The following is a 22,803-nucleotide window of genomic DNA, read 5'->3' on the forward strand; positions in this document are numbered from 1 at the left end:
CCATCTATAAACATTTCAAGTTCCTTCTTCGCCATTTAAATGTCCTTGTTAGATAACTTGTATTTTAAAGACAATGGTTATTTAATCATTAAAGGGGAACTACTGTTTATGTAAAAAACATTATAATGTCCTTGTGGCTCCAGAGAAAGCTGTAAAAAAAATCAGCTATAACTTGAGTCACGGTCACTATCCAAACCATCCAAATCTCTGACTGAACTCTAAGCAGTGGATTTGCATTGAGGTTTATGTAGGGATTACGTTTTTCCTCACTAAAATGTGAGAAATAAAAACAACAATACCTTTGGTTCTGCTGCATTAATATTGCTACCTTTTAAAATCTATCGACCGTGATCTTAACTGTCACGATCTGTCTGTGTTGTATTTTGTCTTGTCTTTTTCTGTCTTTGGTTTCCTGTTTTGTTTTGAAAAGTGTTCACCTGCCTGTTGCTTCCTGTCTCTGTGTTCCCTCCTGCCTGATTGCCCGATTGTGTTCACCTGGTGCCCCTGTGTTTTCTCCTCCCTCCTCACCTGTGTCTTGTTTGTGTGATTGGTCTTGTGTGTATTTTAGTTCTGGTTTTTCTGTCTGTCATTGTTGGTTCATTGTTTGTATTTGACTGTGTGTCACATGGTAGTGTTCTGTGTTCTACTTTGTACCGGATTAAAGGAATTATTCTTGGAAATCTGCATTTGGGTCCTGCCTGCTGCACTCAACCGTGACATTAACAGAGATACAGGAGTGTAATACTGAACGTTTTTCTGACATGAACTAATGTAAATATCAGCTCTGCTTCTGAAAAGTGTGTGTGAAGATGTCCAAACAGCAAACGTATCCATTGTATTCATTCACTGTGAGTTCACAGGGTTCTTGGACCATCTCTCCAGCTGTTTCCTTATGTGCAGAAATATAGCCCCACGTCGAGGTTTGCCAACTTCTGGGTTAAAGTAACGCAGGGCTGGAGCAAATGGTGCAGATGCATAATAAACTGAACTCTAATAACTGTGTTGTTGCGATTAACGCTTCTTCCCCTGAAAACAACCTGCCCCCACAACAGATGGTGTTACTGTAGCCTAGGAAAGCTTGAGCTCCTGTTTAAACAAATTAGCCATAGACTTAACCTTGAATATTTACCGTTCACTGCGCAGACGTGGTTATAAAATCATCCATATCAATGTTTCAGAGCCTGAGCTGGTCTGCAGTTTTTACCAGATGGCTTCAATCACTCTAAGCATGTCCAGATGAATGCAGCTGGAGTTTTATTGGCTTAACTGATGGGGATAATGGGTGCTTTTGCTCAGTAAAAGGTCCCTGCTAATATGCAGCTATTTATAGAGAAAATATGTACATAAACTTGCAATGAGCAAACGTGTTTTTACATTATCACTTTTATTGTAAAAGTTTGCTTTACTGCTGTTTGAACACATTGAGTATCTGATAAGGTTGTACAGGCTTTGGCTTAGTTTTTCATTTTGCTGCTGGCAGGACTTCCCCACACCTTTCTGTTATCTGGAAGCATTCATATTTTGGAAACACATGGGTTTTGGGTAAAGGCACCGATATGAAAAACCTGTAAAAATTGAGCACCAAAATGTAAGAGGAGATGATATCCTTCACTTCAACCTTAAGGAATATCTATCGACGTAAAATAATTACTTGTTACTTTTTTTTTACAGACATTTCACGATGATGTATTCAACATTAAGAATCATGTAATAGTGTTGATGTGTTTCATTTGTATTATTACATTTTTTTTTATTGTGACAAACGATTAGCTACAAATATAACCACAATAATGTTTATTATAATAACTTCATACCCTTTTGTTAGTGAAATTGGTACATACACGTGTGAATTGTAGATATAAATGTTATGGGATGCAGGGTGATGTTTGTAGTTGTAGTCTAAGTATTTAATTAAGTGTTGATATTGATCCCAAAGTAGTTATAGTGAATGGTTATTCAACAGCTTATAGATTCCACTTGACTGATCTGCCCATGAATTGAAATTGAAGGCTAAGGTTGCTTTTTCTTTGCAAATGATGGTTCACATTAATATGCTGAGTAGAGGCTTTTCTTCTGTTAATGAGAACAAAGTCAATATTGGAAAACAAAAACCTGTATGAATTGAGCACAACATATAAAATGTAAAATGTAATTTCAACTTGAGGAATACTTTTTGACATAAAACGAGAGGTTTATAAAATTATATGAAATGAAACTGTTAGCTATTGTAAAAAGAAATGTCATGATTCAACATTTGGGATTATTTAATGGGGTTGGTTTAATTTCTATAAAACAATCATAGTTACTGTGACACACGAGTAGCAAAAAAGTATCACAATATTATTAATAATAACAAGAACGTCTCTTGAAGAGCACAGACCTCCAACATAGCTGTATCCATAAGTAAAAAATATCTGCTCCGTGATTCTGATCCGGTCCATAAGTTTAAAAACACAGGTGAAGGAATACATGATTGATCATCAGATGGTCCAGCTCGTACACACTGCAACACACTGTGTATTGGCCTTGAATGTCACATCCACTGAGCGATGGTCAATATTTCTCCACACATCACACGCTGTTGACAGTATATCGTGTATCGGTTTGAAAACTGATGTTGACTACAAATGGTTGTAGATTCTGAGTCATTTATTTTATGGATCAGAGGTCAACACTGATATTGTCAATGTCCAAGTGCTTAAGGTCAAGGCTGAAGGAGAGGAATTATGGGTGATTAAATACTGCCTGAGAAAATACTAATCTTGATACCGATAATTAAATGTCATGTTCCTGTTATGCTTCAAGTGAATAAGTGGATTCTTCTCTGACCACTCATATTGAATGTTATTTAAACAGATTTAAATCTTACTGTGTAAGCAATACTGAAGTTTACAAAATAATAATTAAATAAGCAGTTTCAGCAGTTCGCAGCCTCTATACATTTCCATAAAATGGAGTAATAAAAACTCTTTGCCAAGGCTGATCAGCAACATCCAGAAACGGAATACTAAGGAATAAATCATAGGAGCAATGACACTGATTAATGTACATTTAAAAGTCCTGAAGTTGGTTACACAAAAGTTAAGTCAAAATATTGATGTATTATTTTGTAGTAAGTAATGAGAGAAATGCTCGGTGGGGCTGACTCTAGCAAAGACTTTAAATCAGCATTTGAGGAATTTCATTTACCCTCTCACTACACTGCAAGTCAATGCATTTTCTGGAGGAGTTATTAAAAAGTGAGCCATATAAAAAGTAACTTTCATTTTCTGTAAAATCAGTGTCTGTGTTTTAAACCAAGACTGCAGAGGTTTCCCCAGTCCATAACTCTCATATGACTTTTGTGGAGTCATAAACTGTCTCAGATTAATCTCATTGAGTGAATGAATACAGTGAACAGTAGCGTATTAAAATCACAGAGCTAATTTTCAACCCAGATGTTTATTATGGAGCAGATGTAGTTGGCCTGGAGCATAAGGACATTGTTAAATATTTACAACACTGATCTCAAAATGCAGATCTTCATGATTGGATAATCATAAACTGGTGTTAGTTTTTGGGATGTGTCCCTGGAGGAGAACAGACTAGAGTTCAGCTAAACAAACATTTCTCCAAGGCAGGGCTGGCTGCGTGATATAATCACAGAGTTAAACCTGAAATCAACTGAGAAAAACAACTGCAGATGAAAAGACTTTCCACCTTGTAGCTTTAATTGGAAGCACAGGTCAGAAACATCAACCCCAGATATGGTCATCATACTCATCCTGCTGCTGGTGGGGGTGGAGATGGTTGGATGTTGTTGTGAATCTTCCTGAGACGGAGGAACTGTGTTGCAGATGCATGAAGCTGAAAGAGCATGCCGATTGGCTTCTGGTCGATTTAGAGCAAAGATACTTCAGGGCTTGTCTGATTGTTCGCTGGTGGATGTTCTGGACGAGATTGTCTCCTGAAGTGATTTACACTGCAGGGAAGCAGGAAAATATAAGAGGAGAATCTATTTAAAATGTAATAGCTTAGGGGAAGCAATCATTTGAGAAGAATTAAAAGCTTCATTTTGTAGTTTCCTGGTTAAAAGCAAGAGCTCTAAGCTATTATTATACTTACTCTCCCTAGCCTTATTTCCAAGCTTCATTCTGATATCACTGACACCAGCAGCTGTCGGTGCTCCTGCGTGAAGTCAGTCGTGTAAAGCATATCAAACCGTAAAAAATTGGACATCATAGGAGCTCCTTCAAAGGGAGGCGTGCAGTTCAAAAGGACGGTTCTGTCTTCTGTACTTCTCTATATCCTACCCACAAGTGTGTGAATGTTTTTCATCATGCTCTTCATGAGTCGAAATAAATCGGGGAACTCAAATAAATCAGCCAACCTCTCAATCTACGACGGTGGTTAGCAGAGCGTCTCTGAAGTATATATACTATATACACTTAACATCAAATGCTCATCAGGAGTCCGGCAGCAGGAACATTCGTCTGTGAAACACCAGAGCACGGCCACATAGTTTTGCTCCAATCTACACTAAGTGCTCAGAGGAGAACAGGAATAATGGAGAGGTGCGATTGTTACACTGTGCTGATCAAACATGTGCAGCAGTGTCTGCTTCAGCCGAGAGCTGCTGATGGTTTCAGACCATGTTCGCGTAGTGTGACTGATCACGGACTTCTCCGTTCATAATGCCCAAAATGGGCTTCTGAAGTGAAATAATGCTCCAATTTCAGCTGAGTTAAATCTGCGGTGGTGGACAGTCAGTATAAATGGATTTACTTCTAAGAGTCAGATGTTCGGCATTTGGTTTCACCTCATGATGCTCCCTTATAGGCTATATGTGTGACTTTGTTCGTGAATAAGTTAATAAGTAATAAGTTAATGCAACTGCTTATGAATATTTCTAATTTGAAACTTCAAACAGTGAGCTGATAATGTAGAAAACCTTCTGGTGTTACCTTGCAAATTCAGATTATGCTAAAAGAATTTGACACATACTGACATCTAAGTCTGTATAAATATCAACACTATAATTGACAGACAAGCATATATGATTGAGTATATAAGACAGCGACTGATGAGATGTTGTGTGGGATCACTGGTATGAGACAGCTATAAGCAGTGAACATAGAAATCTGATTAATCTTAATTAATCGTTTGGTCTAAGTAAGACATCAGTAAATGGTGAAAAATACCTATTACAATTTTCTCAGAACCCAAGGGGTGTCTTAAAATGATTTATTGTCTGACCAACACACTTTAAGATATTCAGACTAAGATCCTTTGCACCCAGGGAATACACAGCACTCTCTAGTCACTCCAGATATTGTAGGCCTACTATAAAAAATTAATAAAATATACATGACTTGCACAATAACATTCACAGATTGATCATCTTTAGTTGAAGTCCCTATAGAGTCTAGACATTACATTTCCATTTATGCATATTATAACATTCATTAATTTCTGCTGCCATGGAGGTTATGTTTTCGTCTTGATATATCTGTTTATGTCCGTTGTCTGATTCAGCAGGATTACGGGGAAAAACTTCTGGCCTGATTTCATATGTCACTTTGTAGAAGGGTGTCGCACAGGCCAAAAAAACCATTTGTAATTTGAGTGGATCTGAATCATGAAGATAAATGATGTTTGACTTGAGTTAAAAATTGTGAGTCTGGGCATTTGTGCAGCACTCAGATGGTCTCGAAATAATCGAGAAATGTGTTCCTGACTTCCAGTAAATGTCCCCTGTTGTTGGAACCACAATTTGTTCAAACACTATGAGCAATAACTTATATTCTTTTTACCACCCATGTTGCTTCCACATCATGATTTATAGCTCATGAAAGACTTACCAACTCGGGGTTTGGGATTATTGCTGATGTCTAAGACCTCAAAATGCCATTCTTATTGTTAATAAATACGACCTCTGTAGATAGCTTTGTTGACAAATGACTAGAAAACACCTTTCAGTACAATTATTCCCCAAACTACACTGATCCAAATAAAAAGTCTATAAAAATAGTCAGTCAACACGCAAACAAATAAACTAGTCATCTTAGAATTGTTAGGTTTTGGCAAGCCTCTTGTTTGCTTTATTTGCTTTATTTTCTTGTTAATCTGTTTGTTAAACCTCTGCAGGCTGCAGTAAAGCCTCTGGAAGTCACAGAGTCGGCCAATAGGTGGTCCAGTATGTGGTTGGTTTGTTTTTTAAAGCCAACTCCTGCTTGTCCTTACGCCGGCAGCATGCAACAACTTTATTATTTCAACTGATAACATGTGAGACCAGATATACATCATGTATTTACAGCCTACGGTATGTTGTTTCCACTCTTGGCTCATAAAAGTTTAAATGAGATCAGATACTGAAAAACACAAACAATTATTTATCCCATAAAAGGTCACAGAGAGAAAACTAAAAGAAAGAACAACTGGCTTACGAGGTCAAATATAATTCTGATTTATTGTAGATTTGAAGCTTCGGGCTGAGCTAAAGTGAGTGCTTAACAAGAATTTACAACTCAAATTGACTTAATGTACCCTGTGTTTTATGATCTCTTACAACATAAGGAGTATTATTTTGACCTATAAGAGAAAGTAAAAAGGAAGGCAGGATGAGTCTGCAATTTATTACTCTCTTAAGCTGTAGTGGAAGAATTTTGGAAACAAATCATCTATAAATATGCTTCCTCTGGCCCGTAACAAACTCTCCTATCTGCTCCGCTCATGCATAGCCCGGGAGAATAAGCTGCACCCCTAATGGCATAATAAATTGGTGTTGTCAAATGTTTTCAAGAATGCAACTTCAGCATTAATGTTGTGTGTCTTCCATGCCGGTAAAGAGGCTGTTTCTCATTATTACGGTCGTGCAGTAAATAGCTCGTTGTGTAGCTGAAATCGATTAAGATCTTAAAAGAGTCACCAGGTTAATGTGGAGAAAGCTTTGCATAGAAACATTTATCATCAGTCATCCATGGATCACAAACAACTTTAAATGTGTTCCTTTTGACCAGATTTCTGTGTTTACAGCTCTCTATCGTTACAGTATATTCGTCTTTTCTGTTTGTCATGATGCAAATTAGACAATCGTTGGCAATAGATTTTATGTCCATTGATCTGAGGAGAGGGCCGCACATTGTAATGACATTTACATAATCAATTATGTTCAGTCATTATCTCAGCTTGGCTTTCTCCTTTCAATATGACTCTGAGGAAAATGTGACACCATCCAATAATCACCTCTCCTGTTTTCAAAGAAATTATGATGTGAGTACTGTGACATCAATATTTCAAAGTCTCAGATCAAATTATCTGGCATGCAACATTGCTATTTTAATTATTGAATCAATTAAATACATTCCAATTCACTGTTAAATGTGTTACATGTAGATGATTTAAGAGTGCTTAAGAGAGAGGATCTTGACTTATAGAAACACAAAACTAGATTTCCGGGCATTTCGAGGCATCCACACCTTCTCAAACAAATCCAACACCATCGCAGATCTGTCTGTGGTAATAAAAGACACTATAACTCATGTGCCCTAACAGGTCCAAGGGTCCAGGTTTGCATTGCTGACTCAACTCTCATCAACACAACCCAGTCACAACTTCACATCCCTGCCTCAGTTTAATATTAAGGATTGAAATTTGAGTCCAGAGCAGCACAAGTCTATCACCCAACAAGCCCATTGATGTTGGACAGATCCTGGATGAGGTATAGTGAAAAACTTTTTAACAGCCAATGTCATGATAAAAAAAAAAATGTACATACATGTTCTACATACGGAAAAAACAATTGCAGGTCTTTCAATTGAGTTGATATCCCAAGCTCCTCCAATCAGACGCATAAAGTGCTCATCACGCCCTTACAGAGTGTTGGTCATGGATGTAAAAGATACAGAATTGCTAAATGTCCTATATAAATATAACTGCAAGGGATAGTTTATATCTATTAATCAATACAGACACACTAGACTGGAATCGCAGTTTGTAAGTCAAATGTGCGAGTCTTTGAAAGCTACTCCTCTCATCTCTTTGCATATGTATTTGTACATATGACCTTCATTTCATCAGGTATCTCATTGACATCACAATCTCTTTTGCAAATAAGACGTGATAAGCATGTTTCAGGGAGGGTTGCACAAATAACAGGATGATATCAAGAGAGGCTGATTCTGTTTTCTGCTAGATTCAAGGTCACATAATTTGCGACTGTCAGTTTTGTGAGATAAACTCTATGCTTTTGTAGAATAGACGGAAAAAGCACAGATGTGATTTTACAAAAGCCACAAGAAAGGTTGTGGTGGGGAAAACATACATCAAACTAAGAATTTATATAACTTGCAACTAAAAAATGTATCAATCATGTCTCTAAACAAATTGAGGTATTGTGGATTGTGTTCATACAAAAAATTATTTGTCACATGCAATTTTGTGCTTTTTTGAATTCGTCCCCACATGTTCATGGTTTGGTTACTCCAGACAGTTTCTCCACTTTGTGTTGAGGCCGTTTTTTTATTTTTTTATTTGGCCAAGCTCTTCAGGATTCAGTTTGAGTTGTGATTTAATTGTATTCTCTTTGATGTTTTTCACGTCTAGCTGTTCCTCACTCAAACCACCAGCACTTTGATTCCCTTGGCCTTAAATCATGTTGATGTGCATCTTTGCACATATAAATCTAATGGGGCACTTACCCATCAAAAGATACTGTAGAGAACATCAGGCCATCATAAATCTGGAGCCTCTGTCCCCAGCTGACGGAAACACCTGAGAGTGCCAGAGCAGGTTTGTGATATCATCGAGTTCACTTCTCTTCTGCCAACACAGATCTTTCTTTGTCCTTTAGTGCAAACATCACATTGATCCACTTTTAAACTGACAGAAATTGAATATCACAAGTGGATAAAATCAATAAGAAGAGACAGAAGATGCATTTTGGACAGCTTTTGTAACCACGGTGCAACATTATGATAACTTTGGCTGCGGGTCAGTTTAATTTCTTTAAGTTTGCAAACTAAGATAAATATCTACTTGTTTACAAATATGTTTTACTTAAAGGTCCCATGTCATGGCCCTTTCTACTGATCATAATTCTATTGTTGAGGTACACTAGAATAGATTTACATTGTGCAATTTTCAAAACTCACATTGGTTTCTCATACAGCATCTCTGTATGTGTATTCACTCTCTGTCCTAAACGGCTTGTTGGAGCTCCTGCCCCCCCCCCCGCTGTCTCAGGCTGAGTCCAGGCTGAGAAATCCGCGGAGCTGCAGCTGAGAAAAATAAGGCTGGCTGAGTGTGTGTGTGTGAGGAGCTCAACGGATTGGTCCATTTGGACCAATTGGTCCATTTGGATCATCGTTACGTCACTTGGTTCCCGGAAGAAAAAAATGGAAAAAGAAAATCACCAACGAGGCGTTCTGTGTTAGAGTCTTACTCGCTACAGGGTGTACTTTGAGGGTTTGTGACTTTGCAGACCGTTTACATGCATACAAAGCTACATAACACACAAGGGGACGGGTAATGACCGGAAAAGCATGACATGGGACCTTTAAAAGGGTTCTAAAAACTTTAATCATCTTAATTCAATCAGTTAAGGACATTTTTATATTATGAGTGTTTATCATGAAAGCTGCACCGAGGAACATTATGGATTACAGCCCAGAAGATATATCGCCAATATCAGTTTATTGCAGATATAATCGCTCTCTGCACACACACGTCAGCTGGTGAATTACATTTGAAACAGAGACATGCCAAAGATTTCTTTTTTAAAACTGTATCACTGTTTCATAATCTGCCCACCAGGGAGTAGTGCCAAATAATTGTGGGTTAAACCCCAATACCCCCGCCACCAGGGGGAAAAACGCATCATCTGCAGGAAACAGCGTCTGAGGGCTTCTTAATATTTAATAAACTATGAATGTTTCAGATCCATGTAACGGGAAGAAACTCAACTAACTGATCTTTTTTTTTTTTTTTTTGCAAAAGAAACACAAAGCTAACGCTGAGCCTCTGAATTAGCCCAGTGCGAAAAAATGCTAACGCCGTTTGCACAGAAAACACGGTATAACACCCTTATTACTTATCGTAACTGCACATCCAACATATCGATTAGCATCGTGAACATACACAGAATCGATAGGTATATATATCATCACTCCATGATAAGAACTCGCAACTTTATAAACAAAAACAGACATCACAACACGTGGCGCTAGGTAGCCAAAACGGCAATATTTCTTACCTTTGTCGTTGTCTGATCAAAAGTTGTCTTCAATGGCATTAAAACGATAAAAACGCTGCTGAAGGTTAATCCATAGGTTAATCCAATGTGTCTGTGTCCCTTTGAAATGATTTCTGATAATCCATAAGCAATAAACCTACTTTTCCATTTTCAGATTTCAGAGCGTGAGATAGGTTTCGCTTTAGGCAAACTGCATGCGCATAGCCCCCACTTTTTTTTGGTAACGTTGGTGTGTATTTGGATATTCCCCTTCGATGATATTGGCTCTAACGGTTAAAAAGAGATGTCAATCATCAAAATCGACCAATGGATTCCAGAGAAACGGCAAAAACGCCCATTTCCACCCAAATCACCCCAGAGGTGGAGTTTCTTTTGCTAAACCTCTCTAAAAAGGTCAAATATCACTTGTTTTGCATCAATCTTGATACATGGGTACATATTATATGTTGTACATTGGATTCCTAACGTTTTTAGTCTACCATCCCATCATTCAAGGGTGGTTTTCACTATAAGTAAAAAATTATTTTTGGACGGACACTATCATTTACAGTTTTTTACTATATTCAATCTGAATTTTCTTTAAAATAAAAATCATCTATATTGATTCTGACTTTTCTACATCCAACTCACAGGTTTATCATTACTTTGAGAAAAAAGATTATTAATTTTCCCCTTTTAGAAGTGTACTTATGGTCATTTGTTCTGGAAATGTCATTTTCGAGCCTGAGACCTGAAAAACAGGGATGGGGTTTAACAGGACACCTAAAGTCTCTTTGATTTCCTCAATGCGAAAAATATTAAAATCAGGGTTTTCCCTAGCTTTACAAAAGATTTCTCAAATGTTCTCATTCCTTTATATTTTTACATTTTGATTGTTCTTTCTGAATTGTTGAAGTTTCCTCATGCAACACATGATCAAACACTCTTCATGGCAACATGTGCATACTTTTTTAAGCACATAATAAATAAAAAACATACAAACATGGTATCTGAAACAAATCTAAATGGATTTCATAGGGCCCTGAAAAAACGTATTAATTGAAACATGTTCATTTATGTCATGGATCATCAGTATCAGTAAAAGCTTATTCCACTAAAGTACGTAGTGAAATCTTTGCCAGACGGTGTCACTGTTTTTTTTCATTTAATATATATTTCAATTTGTCATCGTATACTGCAATGTCTTCTGTTAAAATTGGGAAATATCATGTAGAGTCTGTAGACTGTATAGTTTGTTTGTAGCCTTTATTTAACCAGGTTAAAAAATCCCATTGAGATCAACAATCTCTTTTTCAAGGGAGACCTGTGGTACATTAGTTACACATAAAAACAACAGAAAACAAAAGGACATCACAACATAATTACAGGGGTATACATTAGCAACCTATTCACAGTGACAGGTATCCAATAACATTTCATCCAGCCGTGCTTTAAAATGATGCAAGGGAATCAAAATGCTCAGTTTCAATGTTTTTTGCATAGTGTTCCAAGCTAGAGGAGCAGCGCACATAAAAGCTTTAGTACCTAAAACAGTCCTAGCACTTGGCACATGTAATAAGAACACATCCTGGGATCTCAGGCAATAGCTACTTGCCACTCTCCGTGAGATCAAAGAGCATATATAAGTCGGTAGTTTACCCAGCATGGCTTTATATATGAATATGTACCAATGACTGAGCCTCCGAACAGTAAGTGAAGGCAGACCTGCCTTGGCATACAGGGTACAGTGTTGTTTCAGAAGAAAAAACGTTACCCAGTGAAATGTCAAAAAACAAGGAAGACCTGGCTCCTTCACAGTGAAGCCTTGGATGTTGAATTTTGGCCCGAGGCAGAAAAATCAATGAATAACTGTCCAGTATGCTGAAGATCTTCCTCTGTAGACAAGCAGAGTGATCAGAGCACAAATATCAAGCTGAGTCATCCATCCGCCTGGAGTACAAGTGAGTCACAGTCAAAACACCCCATGTCATTTTATATAGGGGTGCAGCTTCAACACTACTTGCCGTAGATTATCTGGTCAATACCTTTGCATCTAGCTCTTTATCATTTGCTTACATTTTTACCTCAACAATTTAACCAGACCCAATAAAACAAGACATTTATTATGTTCTGCTGTTAGTGAAAGTTAGGTTAATACCAGGTATGATGCTAACAAGCTAACAACTGTTAAAGGGAGAAGGATCGAAAGAAGGAGGGAGAAGCCACAGCGGAAAAGAGAGATGGAGATGTAAAACAGAGGAGTGGTCTGTGTGAATGTAAACCTGTGCATCCTGGGTAATGTATACATACTGAGCATGTCTTTGATCCATATTTGATTATTCAGCCTGCCAGTGCCTGCTATAATGATAGTATCCTCCCGAGCTGATGAAAGAGTCCAACATGTCTGCCAAGTAGCAAGTGATGAAAGGACCTTCTGGTTGGTTGTCATGACAACTCAGACATATTGGGACTCTTGAAGTTTGCAGACTTCAGAATCTGTATGTATTGATCTAAAAATGATGTGAATGTTTGTTTATTTAGATCCCAAATTGCAACTGACACAACACATTTGCTGTACTTCTGTCATTGTTCATAACACACTGCCCCAATCATTTGTTGAATAATATTTACTTTCTGATTGTCCTCAAATACTACACGAGAATGCTCGGCTCACTTATTTTACAGCTTTGAATGCTTATAAAAACTATTGGGATAATATATTACTATAATAACTTATATAAGCTGTTATCTTCATCTCTTTAATTAATAAGAAAATAACTGTAACACTGTATGAAAATAACACGTCTACACATTCATCTGCAAATTCACAATGCAGTTGTACCTTTTTAAGTACAACTATAGGACAGGAATATTGTATAGATTTGATAGGATATCAATTGTTGTTTGCTTTTAGTTTGGGATTCTTTCTTGTTTTTTTCTTTGTTTTTTTAATCGTTATTATTCACCTTGTACTTTTAGCAGAGCCTAAACTAAGGGTATGCCTGGCATTTCATTGCACATCATTTCCTGCAGACTCACCCAGTCAATGCCACTTTTGGTGCACCACTTCAAAATGTCTGCCGTGTGATTTAAGAAACACTTTTGATGCTCAAACATGGTTGGATATCCTTAACTGCTGTTGGTTGTTCCAACACACATTTGATTATTTTTGTTCTAATTACCTTTTTTTGTATGCAAACCATAATTTAAACTGCGTGAATTAAATTTCTCCAAAGAGATGTTATCAACTATTTCATTTTGCTTGCAGCAGGATAACTTAGCATTAAAGGGTAATAAATGAAACAACAGCAGGTAACACCCCCACAGAGATCCCCTGCCAGGTGTTGCTGTGCAGACCCAGGTGCTGTGATGGGCTCCTTCAGGAGGATGTCACTCAGTCTGCTTGTGGCACAAAACCAATGTTTGTCCCACACACATCCTCTTTCCGAAACCAAGTCATTTGGGATTCTTTCACTGCTCAGAAATTGGACAAAAATCACATCTTCTTGGTTTGCATTACGTACTCAAAATTGGGAGAGCTGGAAGCTTTGTGGGAATGATATCCCTGGCACAGATTGTGGTCATTACGGCTCAGCATCCATCTTCACAACACCTTCAGAAAGACAGTGAATGTGTCTCTTGAGTACCTGTTTGTATCAGAGACATTTTAGAAATTGGACAAAAAGTGTCACGAACGAGCTGAGAACCAAAGTGCTACACACGGGAGACCAGGGAAAGTCGGTAACCAGCTTTGTTATTTGCAGTTATCGATGAATAGTTCTGGTACAAGGCAGATAAAGCTGCAGCGGTAGGCAGCAGAGATAGCAAAAGTACACATATCCTTTACTAAAGTAGAAGTAAAGAAGTATGGGCTTCGAAATGTACTTAAGTAAAAAGTACCCATAACTACCAACTGTTTTAAAGAGTAACTGACCTCACTTTATATTAATAGAACAATAATGTCATTGTTGGCTAATGAATGTTTCGATGCTGAACAACGGCAAAATGACAAAGTTTTCATTGGTCCCTCTTCTTGAGAGAAGACCAGGAAATGATGGATACACGGATTGTGATAAAATCAATAGGCACGCATTGATTCTAAATAATAATGATCACGTCACCAAACGCAGATTAAAACTAAAGTAACAAACCTGTTTTGAAAATGTAAGAAGTATAAAGTACAGCTATTTGTGTTAAAAAAGTAAGAAGTAAATGTAAAAAGTAATAAATAAGTAGTGGAGTAAAGTACTGATACCAGACAAATGTACTTAAGTACAGTAACGAAGTATTTTCACTCCACTACTTCCCACCTCTGCTACCAGGTGACTAAGGTGACTGAGACATACTAATGCAACACAATTGGTGAGTGAGGGAGCAGACTGTGACAAGAAGTGCTCTGATTGTGTGGTTCAGAAGGTACCAGAGCATCTTGTTTAGTTAAATCGTCTTTCTTTGCTTTTCAAGTGAAGTTCAGTTTAAATACAATTATTTTTGCAGCAATATGACATAAAAACACAAAAATAAAACATGAAACAAACAAATTACACACACATTATGACAGAAGAGTCAGTAAAGGCACCCAAGATATTCTAATATAAATGTATTAAGAGCCTTTATCTTGCATGGGATACATTCAAACTGGCACCCATTTTGGGGAAATCTGTATCTCGTAAAAATGATTATAATTACTGATTGTGCATTGCAAATTATATTTATTGACAGAAAAATAGAGATGGAGCAGGTTGGAAAAAGAAAAAGATTAAGAAGGGTGGAAAGTAAGAGAGAAAACGTGTGGTAGTTATTTGCAGATGTTGCTGAACTAGAAGGCTCATTAACCTGAAGTTCAGGTCCTATTCTCCTGGCCACTGCAAGTGAGCATTAGTGACTCAAACTGAATGTGAGCAGTAATACAGAGCCAGAGGAGAGTGGTGGAAAGTGGAGAAACATTAGCTGTTCTTGGATGGTTGAGGACGAGGCATTTTGGACCATTAGCAGGTTTTACTGTGCATGCTGGCAGCGCAGCCAGAACGTGTTTTCTAATATAGAAATGGAAAAAACAAGCTTAAAAAGACATTCATTTTTCTTGATCTTCCTCTCTCCCTGTAGCTGTTATTTGTATATCCTTTATATTATCATGTTCATATAGCGTTATACAGGAGAGTATACCTGCACTCTTTATTGTTAGTTTTCCGGCAATGCTAGTGATTAACTTCAGTCTGCTTTTTCTCTCATTAAAGTTGCTCGATAAGTATAACTGTAAAGTATTATTATACTTTTTTACTATTCTGTATGCTAATCAATCAACAACTAAATTGTACCAGTTTAAGTACAGTATATTGATTATTACTGTGTATTATATTTTAGACGTATACATTTCAAAATATACTGACACGTGCTTCAGACACTTTTAGTTATCTGCTTCAACAGAACATACATCCTATGTTTTCTTAGTGGTCTCAGACTCTCAGTATCTGGTAACGTGCTGCTCTGTTGGCTGTGAGTCACAGTGTGAATGACTGAGGGTCGGACTCATCTGTAGTGACGGAGGGGGGTGTTGTGCTTCAACTCTGAATTCAATCAAGGAGGGATTTTTTGATTTCACTGATGAGTTTCCAGCAGCAAAGACAAGGACTTCTTGGAAACAAATGAAACATCAGATTGAGTCAGAGGGAGAGCAGAATCTTCTCTGTACGTCAACAAAACACCTTACAGAGTAAATAATAGATATGATCCCTCTCCTCGACAGGGTCAGGAGCAGGGGAAATATTCCCTCCAGCTAACCTGCATCCATCTCCCACGTGTTAGTACTGACAACGCATTTCCTTTCTCAGGAGGCACTTCATTCTTCTGTCTGATCTGATGGACTCCTGTCGGACATTTTTCTCTCTGAGGAGGCAGTGCAAACACATGGTGTATTGATGTCCTCTTGAAAAGATTAACAGATGACAGATACAATACATCTCAGCAGATGGAGGGTAATAATGAGAAACAACATGCAATGTTCTGCTTGATCTACTTCCATGCATGTGCTGGTACAGATTCTAGCCCCAAGTAAAGAACATGCACATATTTTGACCTTTGCTTGACATGAAACATGTGAAGGCCTCCAAGTCATATAGCTCTAGTGTACCTTCAGTGTTACAGGACAGAAACATAAAGCATATAATTAACATATCTATTAGAACCGCAACTAACCATTTTTTCATCATTGATAAACTGTTTGATTAGTCCTGAACCCAAAGATATTCTGTTAAGTATTATACAAAAGCAAAAGAAGTTACTCAGCAAATACTTATTCCTTTAAAGTATACATTTGCAAGCTACAGTCTGCGTGTGCATTTGGTATCTTCAGGTTCAGATGTTTTGTGTGTGTTTATGGTGTGCTGCGTCTGATTGAACAACCCACTTAACACATATAGGATTTTTCTGATCATATCTGAGTTAAGTTCATTAAATACACTTATATTTTGAAATAAAAAAAAACATGAAATTACCTTTTTTCTCTCTTTTTTTGTTTTTTGTTACACTAACTGTACTACATTATTTAATGTTACAAATACAGTGATTAATTGGCAAACTCTTGCTCACTTTAAACCACTTATTTTACTGTATTGTCCATACAATAGTATACAACATTTTTCAAGCTTTAAAATTCACTCAAGCAGTTCATGGATAAAGGTCTCCACCAAATGGTGCGTACGTAAGTACAATTTCATTTTCTTTGCAGTTATTTGTCTTGCAAGCATGACCTTTTATAATTCAAAGACACGGTGCCAGTCTGGCCCTGATCAATACTGTAACCATCCTTGAGAAACACAATTTCTTGAGTTTTGACCATTTTAAGTCTTTTAAAAGTATGTGTTTTTTCTATAAATGTTTACATGGACTGGCCCCCCCTCCCTTAGGGGAATTCATCCACAAAAAAGACACTGGACGCTGCACTAGGTCAGAAACCAGAGGAGACTGTGAAGTCCACCGTAGACGGACCACTTTTGGACAAAATGTCCTCTCCATTAAAGGCAGCTCATTGTGGAATAGCCTCCCAAATGAGATACGGGATTGTCCCACTCTCAATAGCTTCAAAGGTCAACTCAAAGAATGGTTGAGAAACAAACAGACGTGCAATCACCGCTAAATGCACTTTAATACAGGGGTAACTCCTCTTGCACTTTATGTATGTGACCCAGAAAGCGACGCAGATTCTGGCCCAGGCTCTCGTCATCTCACGCCTAGACTACTGCAACTCCCTCCTGGCTGGTCTACCTGCATGTGCCATCCGACCTCTGCAGCTCATCCAGAATGCAGCGGCTCGTCTGGTCTTCAACCTTCCAACATTTTCCCACACCACGCCGCTCCTCCGCTCACTTCACTGGCTTCCGGTAACTGCTAGAATCCACTTCAAGACAATGGTACTAGCGGACCATGCTGTGAATGGATCTGGCCCTTCCTACATCCAGGACATGGTTAAACCATATGCATATATTATTATGTACACTTATTTGTATTTACTTTTGTTTGGCCTTAGGATGGCGATAATTGGATGACCATTTTAGTTTTCACTTCATACAGCACTGTAAATTGCATGAAATTATGAGCTGTTTTGTTTTGTTTTAATTTTGTTGTATGTTTATGTATGTTTTGTGTGTGTGAGGACCCCAGGAAGAATAGCCAATGCTCATGCTAGTGCTAATGGGGATCCTAATAAAGACAAAGTCAATACACCCCCGCTCTGCATCGGCCAAACGGCTCGCTGCACCCGCACTGCGAGGGGGACCCAAGTTCCCATCAGCAAAAACACGTCGGTTTGCTATCCTGGCTCCAAAATGGTGGAATGAGCTCCCCATTGACATCAGGACAGCAGATAGCTTGCACATCTTCCGGCGCAGACTGAAAACTCATCTCTTTCGAATCCACTTCGAGCAATACAATTACTAACAAAGCACTTATATACTAACAAAGGACTGGCTTATCTAAAGCCAGTTGAGTAGCACTTTAAATGTTTTGGCTCTATGAAACCTGATGTACTTATATGATTCTGTTTTCTTCAAATTTGTGTCTTGTTGGTCGAATGCACTTATTGTAAGTCGCTTTGGATAAAAGCGTCAGCTAAATGCAATGTAATGTAATGTAGCTCTTTTATCTCCTCCTGCATTTTATATGTCGTAGCTGCTACATTGCACTGCCTTGTGGTAAATGCTATGCTGCTCATGCTCTTTCTGCATATCATGTATTTCTGTTTGCCATGTATATAAAATGTTATGTTCATAAATGTTGTATGTGACGGGACTACGGATGGAAACTAGCTCAAAGCTAAAATCCGGCTCATTTACATTTAAAAGCATTATTTTGTTTAAAATGTTCATTAATGTGCACTGTCCCGGTTCAAATAAACGATTAAAATGAAATGATGCAGACATTAAACGCTGGTTGTCATAAACACAATGCAGACCTCTGCTAACGATATATATTCATTAAAGATCAGCTTGTTCAGTGGCCATATCAGTTGAATTTAATCTTGAAGGTGGAATGTTGGTAAGAGTTAATGGTGCCTTAAAGAAAGTTGGTATTGTTTTTAGATTTGGCGTTAAAACATTTAATTCAGCCATTTTTTAGCTACATTGGATTATACTGGTTATTCCCTTTCCGTTCTTCACTTAAATATATTTAATGACAGCAGTGTTTAAGCGTACATCCACTGACAGTTAGTCAAACCACAGAGAAACAACCAACATTTCCAAACTTGTTTTTCGATCACTGACCTCTAATGCAGTTCAGTTGTAAGTATAAATGGGTTAACATACCTAACCACTCACAAGATCAACAACTGCTCCTGAAGCTGCTCTTTCTGGTCTTCACAGAACAGCAGCAACATTGACATAATTACAAATCAATACAGGTCTAATTATGTCCTTTCCCTTTCGAACACAGAGTGGTTGAGAGAAGAAATGGGGTCTGAAACCCTTCAGACGTGTAATTATCGTTTTTATTTCATTTGCAGTTCCTCAAATAGATGTTTTCTTGGTCACCCTCGGTTCAAACCAAGAGGATAATTCTAAACAATTGCAGAGTAATCTGTGAAAACAACTATGGCCATTTCCTGTCCATTTCAATTTCGTAAAAACCTTGTCAAGTGTGAGATTAAACTGTGTTTTATAGTATTCGTGAGTGTGAGAGCCGGCTGACATTTATAAGAAACAAGGCGTGGCGGAGATGCTGTAAAAATGAACATCAATGTGGACGTCCAATGCAACCCAGCTATATAACATGGCACTGTTAATGAACTGTGATGCTCTGAAGGTCAGCTGGACTGGAGTTATATTTGTTTGGTACATTTGGTTGTCTTATTTAATCTACTACTTTAGAAAAAAGGACAATGTGCCCAATTCAATATCGGTAACACAGATCTGTAATTATGACTGCTGTTAAAACCCTTTACTGGTCCTCATCAAACATTGGGCTTAAGTCAACTGCGAAACAGGTTTATTTATTTTATCATTTACCCACAGTAATTTACATGGATAATAAAACAGAGTGCACAAACCGTTGCTGTTTAATCTCAGGTCTCTCCTCCCTGCAAACAAATGTAGGACAGTTTATGGATTCAGGGATCATTTGTCGACTCATAAGCAAATGTTTTACTTCCAATGTTTGATCTGATACAGATTTACTACGATAAACCATCGACTTTAATCTTCTGGTGGGGTATTTAGACTAGAGACCAGGTACAAAAATAGTTTGAGCGAGCAACCATAATAAAAGTACCTTGCTAAGTGAAGGTTTTTTAACAGCATTTAAATGACATAATTTCAAGTTTTACTTCATTTATCTATACCAGGGGTTTTCAAAGTGTGGGAAGGTGAGCCTCCCCTCAGAGAACATATGAACAGCCGCGCCCCCCCTCCCAATTATTATTGCTATTATTATTATTATTATTATTATTGTTGTTATTACATTGCATTTCAAAGAGGTCCAGTAAGAGAACATGTCATTAAATGCTCTGTTTTCGCTGTCTACCTTCCGCCATTTGAAATGATTCCGACTGTTTCTCTCCTCTTGTCTCGTCTCTGTGAGTGTTTGAATCTATTGTGCTGACTCACTGACTGCACCGATTTGATTGGCTGAGTAGCGTCACCTCCTTAAAACATTAAACAATCACTTTTTAAAACCTTTTTATCTTTATGTTTTAAACATATTGTATAAAACTCCTCCACTACTTGGACTATTCCTTGCACCCCTCTAGAATAAGCCCGAATGGTCTCAACCATATTGCATCAGTAATAACGTGCACTTGTTGACTTGTTATAACAAGATCGCAAGGACACTGGTAGCGATCGTACAATTGAGTGTTGTTCAGTTTGTGTGTTGTGGAACATGCGTGTCCGTGCATGAAAATATACCACACACCCAATTACAATAGCATGTTCAATTCACTACCCTGGAAGTTAATAAAGTTGTTAAAGTTGGAACAGCCTGTGGACAGCCGTTCTTCCTTGCATGTCAGTCGCCGACACCTTCTTACAGAGGACAGGCACATCTAGCTGCAGCACGACCCGTATATTTTCGCACGCCGTGTTCTCAACACATATCTTTTAAACATTTTTAACATTTTCAACATCGTGGATACATCCTTATATGCTCCCGGCAACACACTGAACGTCAACTTTATCTCCTTATTACACTCACCCCTACTTTAGTGGGAACAATGAGTCTGCGTCTTTGATGCACACAGGAATAAACGCAGATCATCCTCTGGCTGCAGCCTTGACCGGCACTTCCTTTGATCAGAGTCAATGCGGAAAACCCGCACTCACACAGGTAGGTGGAGGTGAAGGGAGTGAGCACTTTAACAGCCTTTTTGGCGAGGTGGGGGAACTCGGTCTCCACAGACAGGCAAAAGTGTGCAAATGTCACTTTACTCGTCTTTTTCTCGTTATTATTTTTTCTCACGCTGCGCCTCCCCTGAAGCTCTCTGGCGCCCCCCAGGGGAGGCGCGCCTCACACTTTGAAAACCGCTGATCTATACCACTTAATGACTGTTTCCTAGTAATCCCTGTTTATTGGTTAGTGCAGCAAAACAATAATATTTTGAGCTGACTTTTGGTATGGTCAAATAATGACAAAACAGATATCGGAACATTAGTCAGTAAGTACAAAAAAACTTTAATCAGGATATTTTGAGTCAATTCAGTCGCTGCCATGTTTCCATCGCAAACAAGGCTTGCTTTGTAAAAGTTATTATAGGCTCCTGTTATCTGAGTTTCTACGCGTCTAAAGACACAGCTAGAAAGAAAGATGCTGTGATGAAACTGGCAAACGGAAGTTGCCTGAATGCTTCTCAACTGATGATTTAAATAATAGACTTTTGTTGGCAGCCAGAACATTCTCTAAGATTGCAAGGTAAGGCTGTAAGTAGACAACATCAGCCCTTTTTCATTTGTTGAAGTGCTAGACCTTCAAGCCAAAGGAATCGTTTCACTTTGATGAGAAAAAAAGAGAAAGCTGGACATCTTTGGCTTCATTCATGTCTTTGGTATGTTTTTGTGAATTGCTGTAGTTCTCAAAGACTCCCTAGTGTGACTAACATGACCATGCTGTTTACAGTTTGTCACTTCACAGGATTTCTGGTAACCCAAGTCAATATTTCAAACCCCTTTTTGCCACTGTCACACAGCCAGACGCCTTCCAAGCTCTAAAGCTCTTATCTACATATTTGCTTACTTAATGTCATCTAAGACTTTAGATGTGATGGAGGGCAGACGGCCTCCAGTAAATGCAAGTGGGTGGCTTCTTTTTTTATCAGTGATGCAACAGATTGAAATCACACATTAGGAATAAAAACAGCCACATTATGTTTATATTCGAGACCTAAGCCGCACATTTTGTTGTTTTAACGAATGATAGCCGACATTATGAAGCACTGAATGTAGTACAGTCATATTTGTAAAATAAACATCTAAAGCCCACGCAGACACACTGTCTCCACTTGGTCGCATCGTCAGACTTTTATTCATGTTTGAGACTCATCTGATGGAGTAAAACAGTCCCCAGCTGACTGAAGAGAGCTGATCAACAAACCTGCACTGAATGATGACGCTTTTAAAGAAAGTTAAACCACTCACCGACAAGATCCCTCCACATGAGTCAAATCCGGGTGAGAGGAGAGCTGAATTTCAAACACCTCAGTAGCACCTCTACTTTAAATGCTGGGCCTTCCCTCAGCCCTGTTTCCATTTGTTCCACCACTTCCCCCTGAATATACACAAGCTAACTGGACGTGCCAGGTTTCATTAAGTCTTCAGGGGCAGAGTTTGTGGCGGCTAAATGATCAAATCAGCCTTTGGCAGAGATTAAAAAGGTAGCAGCATGGCTTAGACAAAACCCTAATGGCTGATCAGAAGCACCTTGGAGGTATAAAACCCATTACATGCTCGTAAGTTACAATAAATTAAAGTTCCAGTCAACCAAAACCTTTTAAAGATTATAATTGATCCGAGCATCCTGGTGGAAATGTTATTGATAGTCGGGTCATTAGTAGGACAACTTGCTCTGTTGATCCATAATCCAAGACCCCGCAGTGTGCAGCCCACCACTAT

Source organism: Trematomus bernacchii, unplaced genomic scaffold, assembly GCF_902827165.1.
Source record: "Trematomus bernacchii unplaced genomic scaffold, fTreBer1.1, whole genome shotgun sequence".
NCBI classification, from domain to species: Eukaryota; Metazoa; Chordata; class Actinopteri; order Perciformes; family Nototheniidae; genus Trematomus; species Trematomus bernacchii.